At 29.5% G+C, this 27,280-nt stretch overlaps 1 long non-coding RNA gene across 12 annotated transcripts in view; it reads right to left on the bottom strand.

Moving 5' to 3' along the window:
- The window catches only part of LOC148233103 (uncharacterized), a 247,369-nt gene extending 223,646 nt beyond the window's left edge, over positions 1 to 23,723 (bottom strand). The window contains exons 1-6 of one of the 12 annotated variants that reach the window (XR_015810353.1): positions 22,944 to 23,701; positions 22,611 to 22,773; positions 19,986 to 20,363; positions 19,784 to 19,905; positions 15,547 to 15,605; positions 15,271 to 15,473 (exon numbers count right to left, since the gene is read on the bottom strand). This is a non-coding gene — a long non-coding RNA (uncharacterized LOC148233103). The other 11 variants (XR_015810357.1, XR_015810356.1, XR_015810352.1 and 8 more) reach the window with 11 other exon arrangements.
- Between the last annotated feature and the right edge of the window lie 3,557 nt (positions 23,724 to 27,280).

The raw sequence follows: 27,280 nt of genomic DNA, 5'->3' as shown, positions 1-27,280 counted from the left end.
ATATTTATGTACACACACAGAGATCTTTCTAAGGGAGGGAAGGGGAGGGGGTAAAAGTTGGCCAGTCAGTAAGTAAGTAATCGTTTTTTAATATTTCTATTTCATCAAGATTCATAGTATTTTATTAAATGACATGCATTTTCTGGTCAAATTCAAGGCGTCCCTGTTTAGAATTTACGTCAATAGAAATAAAATCAGCAGTGGAAATGCTCGATTATTTGGCGTTCACGTTCATGACTTTTTAGAATAATAATACGACTTACAATTAAAGTGAGAATTAAATAAAGTATATATAAAACAAATTCATATTCTGCTTATTTTACCTGAGAGATAAGATGGTTCAAAGTTAAAAATAAGTTGGTTTAACTTCACTGGAAAATACACATTTATTGTAACATTTATACATAGCATGTAAATAAATAATGAAAATTATGTAAATGTACATATGGAAAAGTTGAAATCATATATTTTTTAGTACCTGCCAGATAAATTAGCCAGTCAGTGGTCTTTTTCTTATTATTTCGATTTTAATAAAATTAATATTATTTCATTAAATGACATGCATTTTTCTGATCAAATTTAAGGAAGTTCTTAACCTGAACGGGATGATATTTTTTGTAATACATGAGATTTCTCCTCCTCTTTTTGTTGTTCAAGTAGTCGTTATGGTGACCTCTAAACTGTGGCTAATAGTTTAAACCTCTCTAAATAATCATTTATGCAAGTGATATATTATCACTAATTAAATACATTTTATCGCAACAACAAAACAATTTAGTTGTCAAAATCATGCAAAAATCGATCGAAAAATATATATTTAATTATTTTATCGCGGGTGAGTTAATGTCAGCTTTTATTATTATTACATGCATGGTTTATTAACTGTGCTAGCCTCACTTTGGTTTTTACGCGGCATTATTGATCTAGAATATTTTATTTCTTAATTTTACATTCTCTTTGATGCATGCACGAGCCGGTAGCGCCATCTGCCCGCGGGGAGCTGTTCCGAGGGTTATTAGGCCCATACACCTCCCATTGGATATAAACCCCACACACAAACACACACACATACATGCATACCTAAACCCTATCGGAATTCCTATCAATTCTCCGCGAACGGGCTACAGAAATAAATATACACAAAAAATATATACACAGCTTAACGCCACGGACCGTTCCAATAAGCCACGTGGGCTAAAAAATAGCGACACATTTTTTTTCACCTTGAACTAATATGAGTGTATTGTACACACTCACATAATTATGTAGATGTATGCTCCTATATACTATGTATGTATGTGACACATAAGGGTAATAGAGCGTGGCGTTTCTGCGATTGATTGTCTCTTATGTACCATTATAGGAGTGCATATGCTAAGTTATGCAATATGAATTTGAATGATTTAATTTTGGTATGTTTTTATCACGTGTTGATAGAATCGTGTTAGTAATATGTCGTATTTTAGTATATAATTTACTCATCAGCTGCTAAAACATAAGTCAAGATATAAACTGAATATTAGCAGTAGTTGCAAACAGATGTATTTTATTTATTTCCCAAAAATAATAATAGCTCCAACTTTGTAACTATTTTATTTACATTAAAGTATTATAGATGGATATGAATCCAAGCCAGGTCATATTACCTTGAGTGTCCTTTATTAAATATTATATTTTTAAATGAAGGTACAATTAAAATAAGACGTAACAACGATGTTTTAAAAATGTATGACCATAGGGAAAGTGTAATTTAAATTGATACATGATACATACCTAACATAGATTTTAGATAAACAAACACATATCACAATTTCTATTTATTAGTTTTACTAAATAATATAATACATTTTATTTTATGATAATTCGGCAGTGATACTCCTCCTAGTCACAAAATTTCAGAAATATATTTGTATGTATATAAATAAAACTGAACACCATTCAAAAAGGTTACATTAGTTTAAGATCTGGGCATAATTTTAGTTTTTTTAGTCTAATTCATCAGTCAAGTGTCTATATTATAAGGTTTTTTATTGTCATTGAAGTCTGAATTCACTTTTTTGTATTCAACAAGCTTAAATGCGACTAAAAATCATAGGGTGATTAATAATATCATAAATAAACACTTCGTTTTAAAATACAGAGAAATGTTATTCTATCAACAATTATGAACACTGTTCTTAAACAATATAGAGCCAACTTTTTGTAGTATCGCAAAATGTGTTTTAAAAAACAAACCGTTTAATAAACGAAGAATGTCCATGGGACTTTTTGTGCTTATACCAAAACGATAACTGATACCAAACTACAATACGTGGGTTATTATTTAATAAAGTTGGAATAGCGTAATCTGTAGGCCAAGACTGGCAACCCAGAGATTAACTGCGCAGCAGACTTAGATTTATAAAAAATGCGCTAATATCAAACTTTTTTGGGGTGGTAAAATTCAAAGAAATTTATTTGACAAAAAATATAAGGTTTTTATTTAACAAAATTGTTTTATTAGAATTAATAATTATTTCTGTGAAGGTAGCAAAGACGAACAGGATACAGCCTCAATAGCTGGCCACAGTATTTGTCCGAAATGGATGTCCGGCGGACAAATCCGATCGTGTGTGGTGTGAAAAACCTTAGATGTATCTGTCCACTGTCCGTGCTCAAAAATGTCACTGCCATCGGTAGGTATATCGTCTAGAAGATCTAAATAATATTATGCTGATAATTTTATTATTTTATGAGCCATCGGCGACTCAATATTATTACCGTTGTAAATGTATTTTTTGCCATTTTTTTATCAAAGACAGTGAGAGATCATATATTGTAAACTAAATTCGCGTGTTAAAAATAATTGAAAGCCATGTAATTGTTTATTGTTTTGACGCCAATCGTCATTAGATATTCTTCTAGTACTGTAGGGATAGGGCTTCATAATATGCTTGTTTAGTTGAAACGCAGAATCACCTAAAAACACGTAAATCTGATGTCCGAGTTCAGATAGTTCGAGTGTGTGGCGAAGCTCGGACAGATCTATCCTGGTGTCCGTCGGCTTCATAAGATTCTCATGTCATCTGGAAGAAGTACCGTTACACGAAAGAGCATGCTTTATCTCTTTCTTCGTTGCATGCGACACCACTCCCACTTTTATTTCTAGGGGATCGGCGTCAGTTTTTGATTGTTAAATGAATAAATTTGATTAACCTACAATACCACTAACTTCATTCCATAATTTTACTACTTACGTATCTGATTTTTTTTAATTTTGTGCAGAATTTTAACGATATTTTAAATAAATATAATTATTATAGTCATTATTAAATGTATTCCTACTATTTTTGTTTCCAAAAGCAATAAAATATTTATATTTAATATAAGAAAAGAGCATTATTATATAATAAAAATCAAATGGTAAATATTTCTTTAGAAGCGCAGGGTAACACCCCCACGGTGTATGGCTGAGAGGCAAATAGTAGTGGATTCTAATTAGAATGTAACGGTAAACCGTCGAGCTCGATAGGGAATCTTATGATGCTGTCCGTCGGGCATATCCGTACGTGTGTTTAGATAACCGCCAGATAAAGTGCCATGCGACGCGATGCGGATTGCGTACTCTCTCAATCTCATAGCTTATGCCAGACAATTGGTACGTAATGAAGATGACTTATAGCTTGCGATTTCCACATAGTGGTACTGCATTATAAAGTAAAAACAAAAATAATTTATTTTGTGTGGGTAAATTATTGGTCCAGAGAAGTAATTGTACGCTGATTAATTCATATTTTTTTAATTTTAGAGACTAATTTCTATAAATTGGTATAGATTTTCACTGATTTAGCACTCATAAAAAGCTACACTTTTACAATATTTTTTTCTATATTAAAAATATGTTTGTACTTATTAGTAAACGATTAACTTGAAAGCTATTTATGTAATAATAATTTGCCGTAAAAATAATACATCTCACATACATAGTTACATATTTTATGTCGAGCCTTTTTTAATTTGTATTTATATATTGAAAATATATAACATTAAGTATTTTCTTAAATATTGACATATCTAAATAATATTGTAATTATATACATAGTACATAAAACAGTTTTGGACACTTTATATTTATTTATTTTATAGTAGGTAGATTGTTTTCAAAACAGGGCTTAAAAATTGATAATTAATTTTCTGTAAAAGATTTTGTTACTCCCATATTATAAATGATCATGTTTTCTTAATATTACTAAAATATTAAATAAAATTGTGTGCCTGTAATTTTTTGGAATCGATGGATTTTATGTTAAATTGCATCGAGTTAATAAATTGAATTTAGGATAATAATCCTTTAAATTCAATTAATCCGATACTATTATGATATTCATATATATACCGAGGCAACTCAGAGTTAATTGAAAAAACGCATCGTGCAAAGGAAACGATAAAATAACATCAAAGATGCGGTTTTATTATCAAAGTGCGAAAACGTACCGAGAATTACGATAATATCGCAATTCGGCGCAATAAACAACTCAGTCCTTGATAAATTAACAGATAACAATACAACTCACGTAAGATTTAATTTGATATTTATTACTACGTGTATTTTTTGTGTTATAAACACATAATTGATAAATGCAGTAAAACAATTATTTACAAACAGCAGTCATTAAATTCATGTGCATTTACAACATATATATGCCAACATAAATATTTTTTATATAATGTATTTATGTTATAAAATGCTTATAAATATAATTAAATAACTTAATATTAATAAAACACTACTTAGTAAAAAAACGATTTAATTAATAATGAATAATAAAATGAATAATCATATTTTAAGATGGGACTTCTTGTCAGCTAATCTTATACGCGCGGGGGGGGGGGGAATAATTTTATAAACAAAAAAATAATATGATAATAATTTAATAATAATATCATCAGTATAATTGTAATTAACAGCGTTAATGATATTATTGAGATACATTTGTCTCGCTAACACACACGCAACATTTCACCCCAACTCTGACGTGTTTATAATATTATCATTACATCTGATATCTATCTATACCATTCCCCCTATATTTATCTCGTTGCGTGCAGATAACAGAGCGTTCGTTAATCGTTTTGAGATTAATATTTATATCTAATTGTCGTTTCCAAATCCTATTGCTAAATATAAATTACTTATATTTTTTACGATCGACCGATAAAATTAAATGTAATATGTTATTTATTTACCATTGATAGTTAACATAAAATATCATGCTATTTATTGATAAATTATACAAATTAAAACAGAATTGTATTGCTTGAATAGTTTTTTTAATAACTTAAAATATAAAAATATTTTATATTTTTAATTAGCAAATATGTGCATATTTTCTGCGGTAAATCTAAGATACAATTTATACTTCAAATATACTAGTATATGCATATGTATGTATCAGGCTACATTGTGTTATGTAACAGTGAATATGTGCAATTATTAATTCAACTTTCTACAATGTGAGCGCTACTTTATTTGACGAATTCATGTCTCAATATTGTAGTAAAACGAATGGTAGAAAACACAGTGGCGTACGTATTTATAAGTAAAACATTATTATTCATTATTATTAAAAATCTATAATTGTATAAGCCAGTGATATTTTGGGTGTCAAACATTTTTTAAAAAGACGCTTTAAGTCCAATAACATTCAACGCGCGCTGAAACTATTTTGAAACAAATTATCGCCAGCTCTTGAAAAAAGTAAGGATGAAAGAAAACAATATATTTTTGGGCAGCAACTTTAAAAAAAAAAAAAAAAATCATACTAAAAACAATATATTTTTATTGATTATTATTTTATTAATAAAACCATATGATTACGTGGTTTACGAAATAAGTATTTAACAGTATTGCTATGTCTAATATACATATACAATTTATTGTTATAATACATAATACATAAATTATATTGCTATACGTTAAAAATTTAAATTCATAATTTAGTCTGTGATATTTTTTATGTACTCACAATATATATTGCCAAAGGTCGGAACGTTTGCGATTATAAATGATACGCATGATAACACTGAAATATATTGTTTCCATTTTACCTGAATGAATTTGTTAAATCAGATATTTTTTTATCGTGTTCACTTTTGCAGAAGACTAAATTTAGGTAAGCCAATCAAATCAAATCCGATCGCGAAATACAAAGTTTATCGTTGGAATACCGAATTCTTTAAATTAATAAAAAGTACCATAATTATACAAAAAAAAAAAAACATATACATCTTTATATTTCCTTAATTATATACCTTTAGTTTGTTTAGTTTAATTATTTAAATATAATAATACAATTGATCGTAGCTATTATTTTATGTCAGTGTGTTAATTACAAATGCTTTCGAAAGTCAATAGAATTATATATACGTACCCAAATGTGTTATCCATTCATCATCTACAGATTTTTTTACTAATAGTATAATAGGATTACGAGGTTTATATGTATTTAACGATATTGATATGTATAATATAATATATAAATTTTCATGATATTTAAATTTTATGTAATTGTCAAAGTTTGCGATTATAACTGAAAGAGATAGTTGAGTCAATTTTTAGTATTTAAACGTGTAATTAAACTTATAATACCGTAATTGAAATTTAACTTTCTAAATTAAAATGCTTACAATTTTAATAAATGATTTTTTAATCTTATTTGTTTAATTTCTATGTATTTTTAAGATTTTACTGTTATATTATTTTTACTGTAAAACAATTATTAATAAGTTTATTCTTTGTTTACAAGTATAAAGTATTTTGTATTTGATCAAATAAGTTAATAAATAAAAATAAACATCTCTTACACTATTAAATTATGTATTAACAATTTTCGCAGTGCATAATTCGAACTGATTTATTGCGATAATTAATTATATTATTCGCGAGCCGCCCCTGCCCTCCAGCACGCCGCATTCACTGCATACACATAATATATAAAACACTCATAAAATCCGCTGTCATATAAAAAGAGAACAGGAAAAGGGTCTCCGTTTTTTTCTCATTTTATATTAGATCGTTTCTATAGTACCTCGCCGGTTTGTATGGATATGTAGAGCAACAGGGCGGTTATGAAAATATAGCCTATATATTTATTTGGTATATAATTAAAAACAATTATACCTCTCGTGCTCAAATACATCATAAGTATTATAATTGATTTAAAATGGTTGCTATAATTTAATAATTTATTTTAATATTCAATTTATTGCTATTGCAAACAAACATGTTAGTTAAACAGATAAAATTCACATAGTCATAAAGACGCGGTCAAACGATTTTTCACTGTAATAAATATTTTATGAGGGTCTTAAATTTATACTTTTCATATTTTTCTTTTTAGTATATTAATGAAAATAGTAATAAATCATACATATATTCATAACAGCTTAGTTTAATGTTCAAGTAATGGGTGATCCATGTTGGCAACATTGTAAATCAGACAGCTGTCTATAACCACGCGTGTTCAAAGTGTTAAATGTTAGTTTGTAACAACACATTTACGAAATGGATCATTTAACTACCACTCAAATTCTACAGAAATAACAATTCAGTACTAACTGTATCGAAATTTACAAAAAAATTATGGTCAATTTTATCATCCTACTGATCGAACAGTGTACGCCATAGCTTCCAATTTTTACAAATACACATTCGCACGTGCCGAGTTACAAGAAGAAAGTCGTATACGTCGCATAATACTAATCCAGACAAATCACAGGGAATGTCTTTTGCCTTATGTAGAAAATTTTAATTTAAAAGTGATTTATCATATATTTTCTATTTTTACTGTGCGACCAATTTAAACTTTATTCGAGTTTCCTTTAGATTAAATTTGAATTTATAAATTGAATTGTGGTGATAAAAAGGAAAAGATAAATGATTATATTCCTAGATACATATTTAGTCATTAATGCATACATATGATTTTTTAAAATAAAATAATAATTTGCTAATATTTATTACAGAATTATGAACACCCTGTAGTGTGGTGGCACAAAGAGCAACTCAGGGCCCGTTGGGAATGTCTTCATGTAGCCGGTGCCGACATCTATCCGCACGCTTTGCGAACAATGCATCGTTCAGACATGTCGCGGCATTCAAAATGTCGCATTCACTAATTTTTCCTCCGGTCAAAGTGTATCCGCATCCGAAATAATAAAAAAATGGACTGATTTATTAAAAAATAAGTTTCTCAAGGATCTAATCTAATCTTAATTTTGTTTTATTTTATTTATACATGTGATATTGTCTTTATCAGCTGAATTTAGCTCTTTTCAACATTATGGTCCGTTGACGCGTTATCGCGTGATATCGAGATTTTTGTGGAAACGTAATAAAGATTTTTTTTCTAGAGATGGCTATGTATAGATTAATAATTTTACCTTTTGGCTAAACATATAAATATTTAAAATTCCGCAAAATAGCAGACGATAATTTGTTAAAAATGTTTTATAACATATGTATATACCCAATCAGGTTCGATTTTAATTATTTATCACAATTTTCACTTATAAGATTACGACAATTTAGAAAAACTTTAATTAATCATTACGATATTTATCTGTGATATTAGAAAAATCTTGGTAATCCTAATCTGTGATGATCGAGCGGACATTATTATAATATAATAGCACTAATTCTGATCTATCAGATACGATATACCAAAAAAATCCGTATAAATGTCAATATCGAAGCAGTGCGTGAGAGTGTTGATGAAAATCCCGAAACACATTTCACATTTACCATACGTTCGAGGGATATAGGAAAGATAGGGCCAGCAAGTAGTACTTTTCGAAGAGAGTGAGAACAATTCTTATATCTTATTATGATATATGAAGCATGAAGAAAAGACAAAATTTATAATGAATCAAAACAAATATACTAGATTTATTGTACCGTACGATTTTACAAAGAAAAATAGAACATAGAAATGCGATAAAATGCTTTGATGAAAAATTAACCTTGGCAGACCACACTGTCAATGAAAATCCCCATTCAATTTTGATACAACTAAAACTTCAAGCAAAATTCAAAACCCAATTGTAAAAAAATATATAAGCAATTAAAAAAAAAATAGCACTAAATAAAAGTGACGACGCGAAAGTAATTTCGTGAACCAAACTAAATTAAATTTTAACCAAATTCATACAAACCTATTCGAAAATGAATGCACTTGTTGTTTCCTTAGTAACAAGCAAACAAAAAAATTCAAAACACACGATCGAATCAAAGACGCGGATAGCTGAAAAGTCTGCAGCGGCTGTGATAAGGTTAGGATTACCCTCTGTATCAGGAATTCTCAACCCTGTGCCCATGGGCGCCATGGCACCCGCTGACCGATTTGTGTACCCTCGCCACTTCACTGATTTTTTAATTGAAATTTCCCTATTTTATTGTATTTTAACGGGTTTTTAAAATGCGTATTTAGCACGTTCAATGCTGACAATGCACCTAACGCGTTTTTTTCGTATCCGTCGGGTTCTGAAAACATTAAGAGCCAAACGTGCTCACACCGCTTGTAGTGCGTTCAAATTACTAAGACTTCTATTACTTAATGAATTGTACACATTTATATTTTTTAATATGAGTAATTAATTATTTTTCTATATTTTTTATTATGTAAAATAAATTATACACTTTTATATTTTTTTGCATTATTAAATAATATCTATATATTATATGTTAGTGTATAATTTAAATAAACATTTTTAAGACTTGATTACCATATTTATAAATATGTACATCTGTATTTAATAGGCTGTCGGTAATCTTTAAAATTAGTTGCTTGTTCAGATGTGGAATTATATCGTTCTTAGGTTTACACATAGTTTGCTTTATCTTGTATAATTTTATATTTATATTTATTTTATAAATATAAAATTTACTTATAAAAAAACACAAATTTACTAATAAATTGATCTAATTTTAATACTAATAAACTTAATGCGTTGACTGACATTTCTACATTGTTGACATGTTTTCCATTTTTTCTTAAGGACTTTATATTCTACTAATTTTGTTTTTATTATTTGAAATATTTTATATGAATCATCTATTTTCTTTAAAGCATTTTTAACATCATTAATTTGGGTTGTATTTATATTTTGTTTTAAAATTATATATACTTTTTATTTTACTATATACAGTATTTTTATAAATATTGTTCCATATCCATGTTATCTACATTTCAGTCACATTTTTGTAATTCAATACTACATTTGGTTAAAAAAATAATTATTATATCATTCTTTTTTTAACTTTAATAAGAACTCCATTATGTAATATTATTTATGAATTCCATGAATAAGTTTGGATAACTGTTTGGGGATTTATGTATATGCTAATATGCTTTTTTCACGAAAATCTTTATCGTAATGGACCAGTATGTCTTATCTTTATTATTTTTAAATATTGTAATATAAAATATATTTTTTACCTCTTCTAAAATTATATTTATTTTTATTTTTATTTACTGTTACATGCTATAATTAAGCCACATTTATTTACGGGCATAATATTTTAAATGCCAACTTCCAATTCTGTTGGTCCTATAATAATTTTGCAAGCAATTTTAGTTTTCTCTATATTTTGTATATTTTTTGGTATAATTATCGCTACGTCTTTGCCTTTTTAAACTACATCAGAAAAATATCTCTCTCATTTTTAAAAATATTGTTGTTGCTTAAATTTAAATTGTCTTTTATTATGTTAACATCCTTTTTATCTCATTTCATATCTTAATCGTTAATCAGTTTCATTTCTTATTCGTTAAACAATCAATTTCAATTTTATTACTTTTTTCATAGTTATTGGTTTTCATAATATAAAAATTACTGTTATATGATTATACATAATGTCAAATGCAGCATTTATAACATATTTTTTCTAGACTAGATATTAAATCATTGATTTTTATTTTCAATTCCTTCCCTTATTTTATTCTACATAAGTTCGGGCGTAATTAAGCCCGTTAATGTCACACCGTTGTAGCCCATTTCTGTTAAGTGACAATACTATTCTAAGTTTTCATTCTATACTATATATTATGAATATTTATATTATAATTATTTATTAAATTATGCTAACATACGAGTACTTACATCTGCCGGTTTTCAGCTCCAAAGTGGTTGGTTATCACAATCTTAGCTAATTACACGACAAACACAAATTAAGAATGGTCAATATTTTAGTCATACATATTTATAGTTATTTTATGGATCAAGTGCTCAGCAGTATATAATACAAAAAATATATTTGTATAAGTTTTTGCTATATCGAGTAAAATTTTACGGTTTTATTTTATTGCCTTTTAAAATCTTCTTCTAAAATGAATAGATGACCAGATAAACTACCAAGAGTAATGACAATGATTACGAATATGGAACAGTTAGTGATTTTGAAACTGGAATTGAAGCTTAAAATTTTTTTTTACCCATGTCCAAATATAAATTTGCTTTTAAAAAATAGATGGTGCACTCCGCCTCATGAGATTGCATCTTAGAATGTGCTCTAGGATGCAAAAATGTTGGAAATTTCACATCTAGATGATGACATCAAAAGATATTATTTAATCTGATGTTACCATACAGTTGATTTCGCCGCTATTTTGTAGGTCTTTATTAAATAATTATTATACAATAAACTACCACTATGTAGTTGTTTTGATTTGCGAAAAAAATTAAATGCTTATTGTTAATTTTAATTACTATAAATTATTTGCAAAATATAATTTATGGTAAAGTAGTTTTAATATATGATATTTGAATGTCAATATATGGGGGGGGGGAGGGGAACAACTGAGTTTTTGCCTGGGACGCTTATAAATTAGACCTGACTGATTATAGACCGTAATTTCAGTATGGTTTCTCCACACCAAGATACTTAGTAGGTGTTGATTGTTTTTAGGATTACGCCATTAATGTTTCAACGGAAGATTTACTTTAAATTATTAAATAAATCAACATAATATGAATATGGAAAAAACATTGTCATTGTGCAAGATAATGAATTATTGATAGTTTTAAATAATTGTATTGAAAATTACTTTAAAATATAAATCACCTAATTATGAATAATTGGAAGCGTTGGTTAACATTTTCTTAACCTTCTATTTTATGGACTCTTTTGACAGTTAAAAGAAATCTCTTCTCAAAATAAAATGTCAATGTTACTACATTTAAAATAATACATATATGTTATATCAACATTTTATTTAGTAATTGAATAAGAACTTTAAATTATTGTGATCTTTTGACTAGGCAACACATGTTATTTTGGGTATTGGAAAATTGCGATTTGCATAGATACCTTGCTGCAAATAGAATAAAAATTTCCATTGCTCGCTTTACAATACGAAGAGTTAAACACTAATTGAAATAAGTTATTTGCCCTAAGATCAAGTTTATCGTTGTTTGGTTAGCATATTCGATACAGTTTATATTTGAAAGAAAGCTATTGCAGATTATTCGTTTAGATTTTATATATTCAAAGTAATAACATTTTTTATTAGTTGTATTTTCAAATGCTTGCAGATATCTCTACTCTCTTTTTTTTAGATGTGTAAGCTCACTATAAAAGTTTGTAATATATCATTTGTATCAAGAATGGTGAAACTTTTTATGTTCCCTTTTCTTATCGAAATGTTTTAAAAATGTGAAGTTTCAAAGAATTGCGTCTGGTAAAGTTAAAACATTTTACGATTGCTGACAACATTTCTTTCTGTGTTATCAAAAGAACTATTGTTGCCAGTGCACATCTGTGTAAGATGCAATGATAAAAAAACGCGCAATCCCTCGGCAACCAAAATACGAATACCCTACTCAGTGCTGGTAAATCTTGTAAGACATAATACAGACGAACTGCATGAAACTATCGAATTTTTAAAAATTTTAAGCTTATTGCAATACAAATAATGTGATTTTAAAAATTATATTGAAACTTCACATAATTACGAAAATTCATTCTAGCTAAATGTATAATAATCTCACAAAAGACAAGTTTTGGAAAATGAAAATATTTTCACAAAGAAAATTTTATATAGTTTCGTAATTATTTTACCAAGTGAACTTGCATTTTTTAACTTTTGACTTTCATTTTTAACACTTTTTTTGTATGTATGTGTGAAGACATATACAATTATATTTTAGTTTTGCTTTCCTGTAGATAGATGTCAGTTCACAGACTACTATTTGAGTAGCACTGATGTATACCACTAAGATTAGGTGCATCGAACCTCTAGCTCATTGGATCGATGATCGGAACGGCGTTCCCACGTAAGACAAACGGTGTGAAAGCATCCACTTTCATTGTGTCTCCACGGGGCGTGTCCCCGGTGCAATGACCCGCTTCCATTCGACAATTGTCCGTTGTGCAATCCTGTTGTCCGAGGTAATTGCCTGGATGATTACCGGGTATCACGAAAAGTATGACCATTACGCACGCACTCAAAAACAATGTGCTCACGTACGGCTCTCCAGCAAAATCGTGCGTACACTAAAAAATATAATAATTATGAGCAAAACTACGGAGCCAAAACATAAAAACGATAGATTCTAGGTATTGATATTATAAAAGAAACGTTTGGAAAAATCCGAGTGTGATATAGCAAAAAACGCATACACAAAAAATCGCAAACATAAAAATAAAATAATTGAACTATATTTAATGAAAAAATTGAAAAACATGCTATTAAATCTACCGCTACGATATTTTATATTATTTGTAAAGGATTGTTCAATGATGAGGAATCGGGTAAAATTATCCTGTAAAATAATATTTCAATAAATAACCGGAAACCATCTAGATCTCTTTTTGACATGTTTGTTTTGTCTGACTGGAATTTTAAATCTAGCTTCATACAATGTTTCTTGAAGGTAGCATTATCCATTTTTTTAAATTACATAACAAACTAAATAAAGATTTTCTTTCATATACTAATTCAAATCTTTGAGTGAGGGAACTGCTCATTTGATCTAAAATCGTAAAATAAAAATTTATCTTAAATTGCTGCTTGGAATCTGAAATCGAATTTGATTTGGTTTCGTAGAACAAGTGACGTAGCTTTTTAATTTGACGAATTATAGAAAATTCAGGCTCTGTTTTAATTTCCTCAGCCCCAGTAATGGCATCGCTAGTGAATATATCAAAACATTCATTATTTATTTTTTGCATTCTATAAATTTAGGGATTCGGCTAAGCTTATATTTGGGTTTGAAAGAATTTTATTAACCCTCGAATACAAATTGTGCCAAATAATTATAGAATATATAAATTTGAAATAAGATATCTTTTGCTCTAATGAATGAGTCATATTTTTTGTTTTTATATCTCGGGTTGACTATTTCTGTTAAACTGCTAATCATGTTTTTTAGATTTAGACGTAAGGGCCTTGTAGCTTTATTTCTGCTTTCCCATCTTGTATTGCTTTTAGTAGTTAGATATGAAATGTGTTTATTATTATTTTATTTATTTATTTTATTAATTTATTTAGCTTAATAGCTAATCTTTACATCTAACAAATTTAGTAAACATATATAAAAATATATAAAAAATACATAACAGAAAGAAAAAATAAAAATATACAACAATAAAGTCTTAATATTATAATTTATTTCTATATGTACGAAGGTGTTTTTTTATTCCATTTATGAAACCCGTTATATTTTTGCTGTTTCGGATTTCTCTTGGAAGACTATTATATAAATCAAAACCTCCGTACATAATTCCCCTAGCCGTACTCGTTTTCTTATACTTAATTATCTTTAAATTTTCTCTATTTCTAGTATTGTATTTATGTACATCTTTATTTCTTATTAAATACTTATTAAAATATTCAGGTAACATATTATTTTCTAACTTATATATAAATACTAAAACATTCATACTCAATATTTCTTGAACATTCAACCATTCTAATCTATCAATCATACTTTTACAATTAGTTAATCTATTTTTATTTAAAATTACTCTCATTGCCCTATTTTGTAATTTTTGCAACATTTGTTTACTAATTTATTTAACATATTTAACAGTGTTGCACAATAATTAAAATGGGGCAATATTATACTATTGTAAATTATTTTTTTTGTATTTATACTTAATATATTTCTTAATCTAGATAATAAACCTATTTTTCTACTAATTTTTTTTAATATGTAATTACAATGTTCTTTAAAATTTAATTTTGTATCAACAAACACTTATACCTATACTCTCCAATTTCTTTAACATTATTTTTCTGTCTATTGTTTCGAAGGCTCTCTTGAAATCCAAGAAAACTGCTCCAATGATTTTGTTTGTATCCTTAGCCAACAGCCAATCATTTATCACTACTTGTAATGCAGTTTCAGTGGAATGCTTTTCTCTGAATCCCGATTGTTGTTCACATATTATGTTTTGAGAAGTAATAAATTTCTTCAAAACATCCCATCGATATCTGGAAGCAGAAAAAAATTACCATGTGTGACGAAAAAATTGCCATTCCAATTACTAACTTCTACTAAAAATACCAATTAAGGAAACTCGAGAGTAGCTTTTCGCCCTCCGCCAGGAACGGCCCTGTTCCTAGCTAAAGTTCCACGAAAAGAAAAATATTTCATTGGGCTTTCACTGATAGATAGCAGTGATTCCGATTTGAATAATTAAAAAATTCAATGATTTTATAATACATTTAAATATTAAAAAATCTAAAAAAAATCTATTTCATTTTTATAAAAATATATTTGGGTTTTGAAATGAACCCACTCAAGTTTTCATTATTTTTTATGAAAAAAATTGTTTTGATATACGAGTGTTTTAAGTACGTTAATTTTTCCCGAACGACTTATGCTAGTAAACTGAGATTCTTTTGTATATTATACATCAATTGTATCACTGTTACACAGTGGAAAAAATTCACCATTTTATTTCACACATCCATGTATATGTTTGTATCTACTTTATAATATGATACAAATCTTGTTTTTCGCACTTATAATTATATTTTAAAAATCATAGAAGTCAATGATTATATTTTTTTCTTTAAACAATCACATTGCTTCACATTTACGTATATGGCATAGTAGATAATAAATGTTGAAACAAGCAGTACAAAAACATTTCACCGATAGTAAAATTTTTGAACCTGATTCATTACTAACATCGCAATATTTCTTAAGTAGTAATGGAATTTTTGATTGAAAATTTTAAAGATTTGTAGTTTTTAAAATGTGGTTACAACATGTGTTTACCAAAGGCGTAGTCTTTACTAAAACATGTTCAGTTTCGTTGTCATTTGGTATTTTTTATATCTGCCACAACTTGCTCTCTCATATCTAAAATCATTTTAATTTTATTGCCTCTTATTCGACATTACTAATAAATGTAGTAACATGCTAATGAGTTTTACAAAACTTACAATATATTATGTAATATATTTATTTTTTGCTTGTAAAACATTTCTAAAAACATAATTTTTAGTTATAGTCTTACTAGTAAAAGACGTAGGATTTTTTAATTGCATATATAGTATTTATATATTTTGTCAGTTGTAAAAATATTTCAATTACAATCGCAATAAATATTTCTAATTGAACGATCTCTTTTACATCTGCGCTCTCTTTTTCAGCTATTGAGAAAGCGTAAATATTTTAATTCTATTCGATAAATACTTATATCCATATTAGAAATTCTATGCCTTTTTGAAATGAATAATTTTCATATATTATAATCATTCCGATATAAATTTTCATTCGGCTTAGAATTAGTTGGAAATAAATTCAATAGGGTGTCGTTTTGAGATCAATTATCTTATTGTCTGCATTTTCCGGTATACGATAATTATTTTGTATATGCGCAATGTCGTTAGATAATTTATTTTATAAGAACTTACTGTTTTTGACAAACATAACATTTGTGAATGTTACTTATTTTCAATTAAATAAAGAGGTATTTTATGACACATTTTTTGTTAAATTTGCGGCTCTCGTATTTAATATAACATTTGTATTTGTTAAAGCTTATGATCTATATATTATTTTATGTATATTAATGAATCAAAACAAGCGCAGCAATTTTAAGCTGTATTCAAAATGTTAGCAGCTTAAATAAGCAGATTTTAGGCACTTTTTGAAAATACCTAAAATTATGCTCATCAGGCCTGAAAAGGTTAAAAAATAAATATTAGTAATAATAACCTTACCATTCCTTATAATAATTTACTTTTTATCACCGCTGTACTTGTACATTGGTATCAGGATATCTTAATCGATAATTATATCATAATATGTTGACGATTATATGTTAAAAAGTTTAAAGTACTCCATTCCGTAAATTTGTGCGATGTAATGTTTGCTCTAAAAGTTCGCATCCTAGCATTAATAATCCTGTATTTTTTTTCATGATGAAATTAGCAGAGATGTATTCATTTAGTCTGTTAAATTAGTCAGTCGTTGAAAGCATTTCGCGAAAAGCAAATTGTTGTTTATAATTTTATTGCCGAAAGATTATTTTAGACGCGATAAGATATATTTTTTAAATGTTTAACTAAGCGAAGAAAATAGACTAATGGGAAAATTATTTCCCAGGAATCCTTTTCTTAGAAATAGTTTAGAACCAAGTTACAAAATTAAAAAAAATATTTTTGTTTTTAAATTTACGATACTGAATTGCAGATCGCAAAAGATACTCGACGTCTTTTGTAACGTGCTATTTAAACGTGACGCTAAGCTCACTCAAAAAAGCCAATTTATATGTATAACAAGATAATTTTGGCCCACATTCAAAAACTTGTAAATAGGCTTTTTTGTCAAGAAAAAGAAATTGATAAACTTTCAAATTTTAAATGTCTTTTTATCTATCAATTTCTTTAATTTTGAAATTTACTGACGTTGTCCAATTTAATGTTCTTCCCATTGCTTACCTGAGGCTAGTGCCTTGCTCGTCTCACCCTCTTACTGGCACAGTCAATCAATTTTCACGCGTGTTTAAAGTGCCAAATGTTAATTTGTAACACGGAATGAATCGCTTAACCACCGCTCAACGCATTAAAATTGCTCATTTTTCTACAGATATAACACTTCTGTACGAACTGTGTATCTAAATTTACGGGAAGAATCTATTTAATTTCATCATCCTACTGAGCGAAAAAATTTGTGCATTGGAGATAGGGTAGGACCTGTGCATAATTGTGACGCCCGTTTAGCTGAGAATATTCATTCGTTCAGTCGGAATTGTCGATTCGTCAGCGTTCGCAGCTTTTGGGCTTTTATTATTGCTCTCATTGGCGCATTTTGCATCTGTACTTGCAGCTACATCCGTATAAAATTAAGATAACATACGAACTGAAGCCCAGAAACCATGTATGTATAGTAAAGAATTCACGCAGATTGGGCGTTGGAGCAACAGGAAGTTGGTGCTGATTTTTCAAAGAAAATCTTCCTTTCTGATGAGGCACATTTCCACCTCTTTGTGTATGTTAATAAGCAAATTTATCGCACATGGAGCGAGGAAAATCCTTATGTGATTTACGAGAGAGCATTACATGCCCAAAAAGTGACTGGGCCTTTCTTTTTTGTGTGATTGTGCCTTACTTTTTTAAAAATGATGAAACCCTCATTGGTGTTTTCCACAGTAGCTGCCTTTAAGTAAGCTGGGGTGAATATTGACGCCATTTGGTAAACTGTTATTGCTCGGCCAATGTGCACTCATTAGAGCAGTATTTCTTCAAAGGAGAGAAAAAGCTTTTGTCCAGGGATTGCATTCGATGACTGCTGTGAGGTGGAAGCGTTAGTGCAACGATATTATTTTGTCTAAAGAATTCGATAGCAGTGTGAACGGTGGTTGTTCATTGGCGGGCTTTGTGTGATATTTAATCAGATATATAATCAAGAAACAGTTCCTGATTGATTATGCTATCTATCAGACACCATTCCTACTAAAGATGGTGAAGATCAATCGACTAGTTCACTCTTCATCTTTTTCCTAGGGTATATGAATGCAGGAGGAACAAAATGCCCACTTACACTCATGGCGCATACGACAGTCACATTTGTACCCCTCTCTGCAATGGATATCTTGTTTAAACATATTTCACCTTTCGTGGAAAGTATTTCAGGAGGTTTGTTCGGAACTGTTGAGACGTCGGATTCATCCATGTTATATATGGAGTGTGGTGAAAACTTATACTTTGTGAATAAGTTGTTCAAGTTGTTGTATAATCGAATGCATTGTGCCTGATTAAAGCCGATGGCTCTGGCAGTTGGTTGTGTCAAAGAAATATTTTTATTCCTCTTTAAAAAACCACGCAGCCAATGACAGCCATTCGTGATGTCGTATCAATTCGATGGAGAATATTATTTTCTTTCACAAATTTAAAAGCCAAAGCTCTTATGTATTTTCTTGTCAGGCTATAAAACATATTGCCTAGAATTTTTATATGGTTGGAGAGTTCGGCTTCCATCTACTTGAATAAAGTTTGGTCATATCTGACAAGCTTTATACATTGATACATTGTGTATAGATCTGTAAGAGTGCGCGCAAACTTTAGGGCAGCGCACTCCTATAGGCTACCGGCATTATTCACATTTGATACAAGTGGTGGCATCTCTGTTACAATTGGGGAATTACGATGCCGGTGGACGCTTGCTAATTTGATTTACACTATCGATTTTCAAAAATAATAGCCCATCCCATCATAAACGAACACATTGTACAGGTTTCAAGATGTGAAAAATAATTAGTAAAATACAGGATAATGTGAAAACTTACCTGACATCCGTATTTTCAATTTATTTACGATGCAGCAGCGTGTTCACTTATCACAAATGAAGCTAGCCACAAATGTATGAATGGTGCACACTCTTAGAGCAGTCCACCCTACCATTTCTTTTCTGCTTAATTGACGAAAGATATGTGATTTATAAATTCATTTTTAGCATAAATAATTATGATCAGTTTTTAAAAACCGTACTTTTTTGGGCCACAATCTATATAAACATACATATATTATGAATCCATATATTCCCATAATTTTCAGTTTTAAGAATAATGTATAATGTGAGGTGACATATTGTATTCCCTACGTTCATACTTCTTGTTTTCTATTCATATGTCGTCAAAGGTACTAATTGTCCTTACAAGGAGTCATGTCCTCTCTTTAATTATTACGAAACGCAGTAGCGCGAGTTCGCTCCCCCGCCCTTCACCCCCGCGGCCCGCGACGCTCCCACGGAGTTGAACGTGGGCCAGAAAGTGTTCGATTCCGAGGCCGCTTGGCGCTTAAACACAAACGGAACACTTGTTGGGCGCCACAAGAGGCATTCAACTCCTCTTTTTGTCAGGCGGCAATCTAAAAGCAACGTTCTCAAACTGTAACATATTTTTAAAACAAATATTATTGTGAACCTAACCAACAATGTATCATATATATGTACATAAAGTACTGTTCTTTTTCTTAGTGTGACTAACCACGTAACAGTTGCAGTTGTCAAAGTACGATAGAACGGATGACAACAAGTGTTTCTTCTTGGGAATTATTATTCGCGAATTTCGCGATAAAAAAGTCAAATCGAAAATTCTCATTTCTCGAGAAATTTTCTGATTTCTCAAAAATTTTCCTAAAGCCTTTTTTGTTGAAAATTAAATATGTGCCAATTTTTTACTTTTTATAACACCTTTGCTTTTTTAATCTGCTGCGTAAGAATGCGTGGGTCCATTCAGATGTTTGAACATATGCGGGCCTTCTAGAAAGCTTTAAATAGAGGTCGAAAATAATTGAATCATAAAAAATGGCTTACGATTTTAAAAACTACTCTAATCGGCCTTATATTTGGTTTGGTATTCTAAGAACTACATTAATAATCAGATAAGAAGAAACCGCTCCGCTTATAAATCGGCAGATTGCAAAAATGTATGAGGGATTTCCACTGAGATTTTTTCCCGCCGATAATTTAATAACAAAAAAAGAACAAGGATGATCCATTCCATTTTAGATAGATTGTGTTTTTATAAACAATATTTTAAGAATAATGTGTGCTAATGTACCTATTTTACATTTTAATTACTATGACTAATATAATTTAATGCCTAAATGAATTCCATGGCAAAATCTTCACGGACATTTGGTTCAATGGCTATACGTCCATGACAAAGTTCTAGTTGACAAAAGTTCCACGCGACAAATGGTCCACATGCTATTTGACAAACGACATAACGTCCACAAACAAAATATTCAAAATGATTTTTATTAAATCGATGAATCCAGGGATGACGGAAATTCGGAAGTCAGAAAGTCTCCACTGGCGTGTCCAGATGTATCCTGTCAACTGAGTGCTGGTGATGTAGCTGTAGTATTGTCGTCGTGATGCTCTCTGGTCGATCCGTTGATGTCTTTCGTGTTAATGCGGGTCTCGTTTGTAAAACTTCTCAACATTGAGCTCTTATATTGATTGGCTTTTTGTTGAGGCGAGTTGGTATTTCCTTTTCATAACGTTTGAAATAGTTGTTTTAATGACTTTAAAATTAGATCGCGGCAAAACTTTGAAACAAAATTGCAACGAAGGGGGGACAGTAATGACACAAGTTTGCACACTACTGTGCTCTAGCTCTACAACTTATGTTAATGATTAAAAATATTATAATATTATGACGTCAACGATTACAATACATACCGACCTCTTAAATATTCAATGCTTGCTTATTACATATTTCATTTACAAATCTCGAGTATTGTATCATAAAAATATATTTAAATAAATTTGCGACAGTTTTACAGGCAGTGCGCTCTCAGGCTTTGAAATTTAATTTGAGAAGTTTCAAATGATCAAATGCTAAGCGGCGCATAAACCACTAGTGGACGCGTGGGGAGTCATTTCGACTCAATTCCAAAACGTCGTATGCGTTGCGAGTCTTAAAACAAATATTGGCATTTCGAATTCTAGTCACATGTGCTCGGTCAATATTTTATTTGAACCGAGCGCGACGCGAAAGGTCGTAAACAACGTATTTTTTGTAGCCCATTTGTCCTTTCGCTTGCTGGGTGATATTGTGAATAATAACCTCTTGTCGTTAAGGGCACACGTTAACGACGCGGGAAAGGGAAGGAATGTGCAAATTTTAATTCGATTGTTGTGGTGCGAATGATAGAGTGGTGATCTGGTTTATATTTCTGTATGTATTATTACGCAAACAATAACTGCGCACACGAAAATTCTAAGCATAGGTGATTTTTTGAATGTCAAATGTATTTTACTCTTAATTCTATTTTTTTTATTTCCTAATTAAAATGTAATTATATGAAATGTGAGTGTATCATACGAATGTAAATTACTAATATAATTTTAAAATATTTGTAAAACATGATACGTTAAAACTAAAATCATATTAACATTTGTTATACATACATATACAGTTATTCCTTTTGTAATTATATTGACGCATTCTATAATGTACACATATCTGTGAATTCATCACCTATGATCAGAATTTTTGCTGTTTGAATTTTATTGATATAATAATTACCAAACCCATTGTTGCGTATATTTAAGTATTTCAAGAAAAAGGTTTAAATATAAGGTTAAAAACGTGTTTAACTTACGACATTGATTTATGGGAATAATCTCCAGGAGAAGTTGGTCTCCTATTGAATCCCTGTTGAGAGAAGCATCCCCACCCATTGTTGTCATTATTTGGAACGATAGTATAACATGTCTTTTAAATTTATGGACCAGTAAGTCTGAATTCTTTGATCGAGACACATGCTAAAAATAAAGAAAATTAAATACTATAGCATTTAAAATAGCACTTAGATTAGGATTATTACTTACTTACTTAGATACAAATATATCATATATTTCATATAGTACATACATATATAAGTATTTCTAAGAAAATGTGTTCAATATAAAATTAAAAACGTGTTTTAACTTACGGCATTGATTTATGGGAATACAGTCTATAGGAGATGTTGATCTCCTAATGAATTCCTTTTGACAGAAGCATCCCAATCATTGTTATCATTACTTGGAACAGTAACATAACATGTACTTTTTAATGGAAGGACCAGAATGTCTGAATTCTTCGTTTGGGCCACTTGCTAAAAATAACCATATTTTTTTATACTAAAAATAAACATTTTATTTGCAGCATTTCAAATAAAATTTTCCGAATGGTCACCAAATATTACAAAAAATAATTAGAGGTTGAAATAGGGAAATAGGTTGAAAAGGTTAAATAAATAAATTTGATATACTTATGGTGATTCATGGTCATTTTACCATGTACATCTTACCGTGCGACCTTCTTACTGTGGGGGCTTTTTACTTTGTGACCTTTTTACCGTGAGGACTTTTTACTGTGCGAGCTTCTTACTGTAAAGCCGGCTTTAAGCTAGAGCGGCTCACACGCGTGAGCAGCTCATGAGCGGCTCATGCGTATGAGTATGATCAAGACCATTTGACCAAATTATTTGCAAGATTTGGTCGAACGAGCCGCACATACTTATGCTCACCGCAGTGAGCCGGCTGCGGTGAGCAGTCGGCTCACTGTTTAAATTTTTATCTCGGTTTGGATGTCAACAGATATAGCAACTATACATATAAAAAAACTTTTAAATTAAAAACGAAGAAATAGGAGGCCCAGCTTGCAAAAGAGAAAACGTTCGTCCACACTAAGCGCAGTGTATCTACTGGCTCACCGCATGCTCGCCTTTGTGAGCCACAAACAGCGGCTCGCGGTGAGTTCAAGGTACACACTAGAGCGGTTCACACACATGAGCGGCTCATTCGTGTGAGCGTACTTTACTTATAAGGCGGCTTAAGACTTTTTACCACGTAGGTAACATTTCGTAAGAAAAATTCACTCACTTCTCCCCCTTCCCCCCCCCCCACCTCCTATCAATTCTCGACTTCTCTCTACTGGATCTCGCTCTACATATCTTCAACCTGGATCGCCCATTGATTCATCATTGTGTGAATGTGTCAAATCTTAAAATTTATTTTTATATTATATGATATCCTTATAAAAGTGCGGATTTATTTAAATCGTTTACTATTTTTCAGTTGCCTGGCAAAATTTAGGGTTAATTGGTTAACTTTTCCGATTGGTTTTTCTCTTCTTTCTCTTCACATTCTTCTACGGCCAGGGCTTCATATCTATTCAATGTGTGGCTTAGCCTAAATAGTCCGTGATATTTTTTGCTTTTTTCCTGTACAGGAATGGCTCGCTTGGTTTTTCTAGCTTTTTCCGTTTTTCTATCCCGAAAGTATTTTTTAAAATATGTCATTTCAGTAAAACCATATCAGAATACATTTTCACAAGTATGTATATATATATATATTTTCTATATGTAGTGATATACCATATATTTACATACTTATCATTATTTATTTACATCAGATGTATAAATGTTACAGCGAATGTGTATTTTTTAGTGAATTAATATTTTCACTAGTCCAAATACATTTTCACCAGTAAATTTATATTTCTAATAGCGAAAATATAATTTTACTGATAGGCGCTAAAATGTCTATGAAACTCAATTTGACTCAATTCAAACCCAAACCGAACCTAATGAAAGTTCTAAAACTAATAATAGTTTTAGAACTTTCATAAGTCTAAAATACAATTTAAGCCAACAACTCATCTCTCAGTAGTATTAAATTTTGGGTTATATATAATTGCTCTAAACATTTGATGATATGCTCTTTGTACACACGAAGATAAATTTTATTAATTTGCACTAAAAATTTTTATAGTATGCACTTTGTACACACAAAGATAAATTTTATTGCTTTGCACTAAACATTTGATAGTATGTATTTTGTACATATAAACATAACTTTTAACACTTTGCACTAAAAATTTGATAGTATGCAATTTTTACACTTAAACTTGAATTTAATATTTAGTTCTTTGGAACAAATCTTTTTTTAGACATATGTATCATAGCATAGTATCAACATATTTATTTGTTATCTAATGTTTTAGTTGTTTAAAAACGATCAGAGGTTCTTAGCATTTTATTTAATTACGAAATGTATATCAGTAGTAAAACACAGTGGAATCATTCAGTGCAAAGTATTAATTTTTAGTGGAAACTCTTTATTCAATGTGACATAATTTGTTTTAAGTTCAAAATATTTGTTGAATTAATGTAATAATATATTAGGATAGATAGATAGGTTATATTATATAAAGATGATAAGATGATTAGTTGGCAAAATATGTACCCGTAATGAGAGAACACGCAAGGAAGATTATTAATAATGATATCCACCAACATTTGGGAAAAAACATTAAAAATAAAATAATTCATATGTTAAATAATTCAATAAAATGAAATATTGTACCGAAGTTAAACAAGTAAATATTATTTTATAATAGTCGATTGATTTCATGCCAGATTTCTCACATACTGAGCAAATAACAATAATAGTTCGTTTTGTAAATATATTACCTTTTCCAAATAGAGCAGAAAAATATTCGAAAAATACAGAAATATAATCTGTAGTGATCTAAGGGGTCAATGATATGATAACGGCTCCAATATGTGAGAAAAACATTATGGTATTCAGAACAGCATATTATGATATATGATATATTTGGCTATTTTTGGTTATTTGTCACGAGATATCTATGAAACAATATAATTATTACTAGTAAGCTTTACAAGTAAAATATTATAGTGTGTATTTCAAACGTAACAAATATAGCACATATGTCGCTTTTATAACTTCGCGAAATATCCGCTTAGGACTACTGGAATTAAATCGATATAAACTGTGTTGTTCGTATTAATGTGTACTTACATTTCTACAAACTGAACACACACCTCGAATATAGCAATTCGTTTACTTAATAATGAATATTATTCAATAACTACTATTTTTATTTAAATATTAATCCAGCTGTGTGAATAGAATACTGCGCCATAAAAATTCCTCAATTCGTGTATACTCTATATGCGTTAACACAGTTCGAGAGCTATCCATTTCATCATTATTCATAATTGAAAAAGTGGTGGTAAGTTTGGGTTTACGCCCTTACTATTAGCTCTAAAGTACACGATACGGATATACGTTCGATATACTTATCATTACTCCCGTGTTCATTTTAAACAAATTTATATGTTGTCAAGATTTGGAAGGTGATATTGATGGCACAGAATTTTTAAGGAAATCAATATGTTTCGGTTGAAATTACAAGAAGACTGTTCAAGTCTTGATTCCATAAAATTTATCATTAAAAACAATCTTTCTGAAGCATACAAATTACAAATTATGTTGACAATCCCAGTAGCTATAGCTTTAGCCGAAAGTAGTTTCTTATAAATTAAAATAAATTAAAAGTTATCTCTGATTATCAATGAGCTAAGACCGATTAATAACCTACCTTTGGTAAGTTTTCTATAGAAAGCGCAATTTTAGTACTAAAGATTTGTTGCAAAAAAAGAGAGGAAATTTTTACATTGAATATTTATAATATTTTTTATTTTTGCTTTCGAATATAAAAGCTTTAAATATATAGAACATTTTTAATATATTTTTTTTCTAAATACTTCTTAATTGATGGGGTAAATTTTTATGTAAATATAATTTTATCTGGTTTTCATTATTTTTTTGTAACCTTAAAATATTTAGGGATATTTGATTCAACGTCACATTTAAATATACATACATACATTTATTGACGATTATTGTTTGTTAACATATTGTAATTTAATTCATTTTGAAAGCCATTGGATGTCCATAAAATAATTATTTAATACAATGATTTTCTTCTTATTAAAAATAGTTACTCTTCATCTATACTCTCAACGATTTTTTAAAGTGCTTTTCCTCATTTAAGCCATCGTACAGTGTTCTACTTGTATTAGTAAGTCATTGTATAAAAATATTTTGTATGTGATAATGTATGTAAAAATGTAAAGCGTGTAGTAAGTGTGTGTCAAAATGTAATATATTCTACTACTTCTATTTGCAAACTTGAACAACATGTGTAAATTTCTAGAAAACGTAAATATTTATAGACTGTCTCCTCATTCGGCATGTTACATAGAAGCCATAATAGGGAAGTTTGTGTACACAATATCATATTGAAAGTCTCACAATGGCTAATAATAAAATATTTCACAAATATTTTATGAAAACTCAATGGTGTAAGTGCCATCATCATTTATCGCAGGGGTCGTAAACCTTTTTATGCCCACCGCCCGCTTTTCCTTATTTTTTATGGTTAAGATTTCCTTACCGCCCACCAGCATCGCTA

This window comes from Plectrocnemia conspersa, unplaced genomic scaffold (genome assembly GCF_051122295.1).
Source record: "Plectrocnemia conspersa isolate PC_06_02 unplaced genomic scaffold, ASM5112229v1 ptg000008l, whole genome shotgun sequence".
In the NCBI taxonomy this organism is placed as follows: Eukaryota; Metazoa; Arthropoda; class Insecta; order Trichoptera; family Polycentropodidae; genus Plectrocnemia; species Plectrocnemia conspersa.
This window is presented reverse-complemented; position numbering and strand designations above follow the sequence as displayed.